A 4,529-nucleotide genomic window follows, 5' to 3' on the forward strand; every position below is an offset into this window, starting at 1 on the left:
TCCCTCACTCCCCTGCTTTGATGTCGAAGCACCGTTGATATCTTTTTTATTTGACCTGTCATGTTTTATGTCAGTGAATGAGACACTTCACCATTTTTCTCTGTTTTTTAAAACGAGAGTCAACCACACATTGAAGGTTGCTTGCTTTACCTACCAACACACTTCTCTTTTAGATGCATACATGAGGTCGTTTATTTAGCCAATCAAATCACTCTGGTTCTCTTTGACTGTCGGACCATAGGATGCTTGTTTTTAATGTGGAAAGTGGTCTACTTAGTGATGTTGTTTTGTGAAGTTTTCTAGTGGCTCTGCTGTACAGAGTTATTGTTTTCTACTCGACGTTGCACAGAATATTAATGCTGACATGGGGCAGCCTTGGTGTCTTTGTGCTGCCTCATTGCGCCCTCTCTTCTTCCTCTATTTCCTCTCTTCCTCTCTTTATCTCGGACACTCTGTGGGTGTGGCAGCTTTTAATGGTTGTGTAAAACAAAGCCTGAACCTTGATATCAAGCTAACATTTAAAAGAAAATGATAAAATTGTAACATCCAACTGTCTACTTTTTAGATCTATTTCCTATTCACCTGATACATTTGGTGAATATTTTAAAACATTGCTAAAACGGCCTGTTTTCTGTGGCCTCCCCTTTAGAATTTCCTCGGATGTTTCTGGTTCGAAAGATGTGGCACATGAGAAGAAGCAATGTTTTTTCTTCCTTTTCCTTTTGGCTTCGTCATGATTTTGGACACAAGCCAGATACATATTTTGCAGCGACACCTAGTGCAGCGAAACGTTTGACTTCACCCAATTTGTAAAGAAGCACTGTTGAGTGACCCAGCCTCTCGCCGTCATCCTTGTCTTAAGCCATGCTGCCTTAGGAGATATCAAACCCTTCTCTTTGATATGCAGTGCACCCATGCGTTTCGCTTGTCTTCAAATGCATCAACATCGACCCAAAGCGTAGCTGGTCTCTGAAATGAAAAAGACGTTTTAAGACTCTTTGAGGTGTCGACGTTCATGTGCAACTTATATTCTATTGGAATTAGTGAAGTCTGAACACCGTTCATAATCATGTAATGCTCTGCATGACTTTACTCTGTACTTGGCTTTGTGTGTGCCTGCTTCAATGATCACTAAAATATGTTTACACTTAAGCCTCTACTGAATCTCACATTGCTTGGAGATATGTACATGAACTTTGTCACGGAAACACAAACGGATTTGTTGAAGTGAATTGTATAATAGTGGATGCGGTTCCTATTGATTGAAGATGCAAGAATGAAGATGGTTGTCGCCCTTTTGTGAAGCGGTACAAAACTTTTATGTATACTGTGTTAAGTTATTTCCCTTTTTCAACTGTGGTCTCTTTGCACTCAAGAAAGCATTGTGCATTTAACTTGCGCTTGAACGCATCGTGGGTTTTCACAGTTTATTTTGTTGTACACAGCACAAGTTTTTTAGAGACTGTAAATCAATTTTTTGTTGTTCATAAGTTCATGCTTGGCTGAGCACTTGTTATTTGAACATTTGTATTTAAAAAATATTGCTAATAATATTGAAACATTTCGTTCCATTTTTTAACTCAAGTGATACGAGTTTAGCAAATATGAACACCAAAAATATTTGGGATTCACCACAAATTGTTGTGCAGACACAAGTGAATCAAGATCAGTAAAGGAAAGGAACCCTGGTGTGTGTGCGGGATGAAGGTAATATATATAACACAGTGCTTCTCAACTGACTCTGGATATTTCTTTATACTGGTAAAGTGTTTGTAAATAAACTTGTTTGGATTTTCTCACATGTTTGCTCGTTATTATTGTGTATGGGTCTCCAACACTATACTTACATACAAACGCACATACTAGTATTTTATCTTATATTCATAATAATAGAAGAGAAGAAAACAGGCATATCCATATTTTAAATAAACAACAATTGTTTATCTTAGAAAGCTTGGACATACCACATCTGTTTCACTTGACAGTTGCAGTGATGCCAGTCAGCTATGATGTGTAACCACCCCCCAATAATAATAATAAGCGATAAGGTCTGGCTGTTTCCATCACTATTCATGTTCTCTCCACAGACTGTATACAAAGATAAAAAACACATATCCACTCACCCACAATTATCTGGATTAACCCTAGATACCCGACACAAAATTTTGAATCTGCCTGAAATTACAGAAACCACGAGGAGGTGGGATTTATGACCTATACTGCAGCCAGCCACCATCCACACGTTCTGGCTTCACTTCTTAGGAGCAGTCATGTCGTCCATCTTTATTCACAGTCAACAGTTCTCTCTGTCTGACCTGTCATTCTTCATCCAGCCACTAGATGTCCCTGGACTTTCTTCATGTCTATTATTCCACTTGCTTACCTGTTCCTCGTCTCTAGTCACCTGACCTTTACACCTATGCCTCTTTCTTTCTTTTTCTTTCTTTGGTTGGTTTATTGTCAGGTGGTAACCAGCATGAAGGTGCGTTACCGCCATCTGTCTTCGTTCAATGTCATAAGTCTTCCTTTTACAATCATATATTTCAGCTTCATCTGTTAAATGTGGTCTAATTGATGACTAGTGGAAGATAGCAAATCCCGTAATAAGCTGAAAGCAATATTAGTTTCAGCATTAAAAAACTAAGACATATGGATAATATAACAATATTACTGCAGTTATTAGTAGTACTTAAGCAGGTATCAAGAACATTACTTTGTAGGAAGTATTATGTTCTGAAGTGTATTTTGAGTATATTTTGTTGTTTGGTGAACTAAGGCAGTGGGACATACTCAGCTGATTCTGGACTGGACAAAGCTAGTGACGAAAAGCAGGTTCTGTTTGGTCTCATGACTTTACATGTATTTAAATGGCCTATACCAGGTTTGGCGATTGAAACACTGAAAAAACAACAAAAAAATGAACAGATAATTTATAGCCCATTTTCACTGCAGACAATTTGACATGCTGCTGTAGGTGTAAATGAGAAGATGATTACACTTCATTTTCAGGGTCTTGGTTGTTTGCACAGACTGTGGTGGTTCACAGTCCTATGGTCACACAATACTGGAGCAAACTGATGAGAGCTGGTGTAAATGGTATCAATAAAACCTGTGTTTCTTCCATGACATGCTAAAATGTCTGCTGTGAGAAAGTCCAGTGATCACACTGTAAAATCTTGATGTGTGGATGTTATAAACGTGATGGTTAAAATAAATGTTGCCTTTTATTTTAGTGGAGCCGTGCCTCGGTTTACTGTTTCACATGACTCTGCTGTCATCCCTTGGTCGGGTAATCTGATGTTGAATGATCAATATGACCAAACTCTGCCCTCCCCCTTGCTGTCTGTCTCATCAGGTAGCAGCAATAACGCTAATGGGATGGTTTGGCTCAGAGCCAGGTGCAGATGTGTACAACTGTGAACTAGAAAAGGCCAGAGGAGTACAGAGCATATTTGTATACAGGTTTTTATGGAAAACACAGACTTGCCAAAGACAGAATTCACACAAGAATTTAAAAAAGAAATGATGTTGATGAAATGTATTAAATATAATTTTACACACTGATGATTCTCACATTTAAATCTACAGTGTGAAGGGAAAATCCTTGATCATGGTGAATACCTGAAATTTGAAGAAAAAGGTATTAACATGTTGTATTTTATTTACTTAATGCTTAGTAAGTACAATAACAAGTTGTGGTTTTATGGATTATACAAACAAATTAGGTTTTGATGTAGATTTGCCTTTATATGCCTTTGTGCTTAGAAATCCGATTACAGATATAATAGTGGTATCAATCATCTCATCTTAACTTTGAAAAGAAAGCTAATAAACGTATTTCCTAAAATATGAACCTATTACCTTCACTGATATCTAATAAAGAAAACAAATCAAACATGTATATATCTTCTCTTTCAGGACTTGTAATAGAGACGTTTTTTTTGGTTAATAAGACTCAGAAGAAGAGTTGTAGTAACTGGGAGTTTGTGTGTGTGTGTGTGTGTGTGTGTGTGTGTGTGTGTGTGTGTGTGTGTGTGTGTGTGTGTGTGTGTGCGTGTGCGTGTGCGTGTGCGTGTGTGTGTGTCTCTCTGTCTGTCTGTCTGTCTGTCTTCCTCTATGTACGTGTGACTGCAGGTCAAAGCGAGACGTCCCGGGCCCGTAAAGCGATCCTGACACCATGAATAATGGAGCGTGCCGTGGCAGAGAGGATAAGTTCTCTAAGCAAGGCTCCTTTTTCACAGGGCTTTCTCCCATGGGTCACGTGCATGCTGAGGTGACAGTCATTTTTCATGAGTTGTGTGTGTTGGTTGTATGGCCATTTACTGCCCAGGCTGGAGACGTCCATGCAGCCATCCGTCCATTTGCGTGTCCTGAGTTGGTTTACCTACCACCGCTAACACCCAGGCTGCTCTGAACCCCACGATCCCAGAGGCGCCCCACAGCCGAGGATCAAATGAATTGTCTTACAACATTAGAAACTCAAGGCAGCACTTACGAAACTAATAGCCAGGGAAGTGGATGAATTAAAG

Source organism: Limanda limanda, chromosome 1 (genome assembly GCF_963576545.1).
Source record: "Limanda limanda chromosome 1, fLimLim1.1, whole genome shotgun sequence".
Taxonomy (NCBI): Eukaryota; Metazoa; Chordata; class Actinopteri; order Pleuronectiformes; family Pleuronectidae; genus Limanda; species Limanda limanda.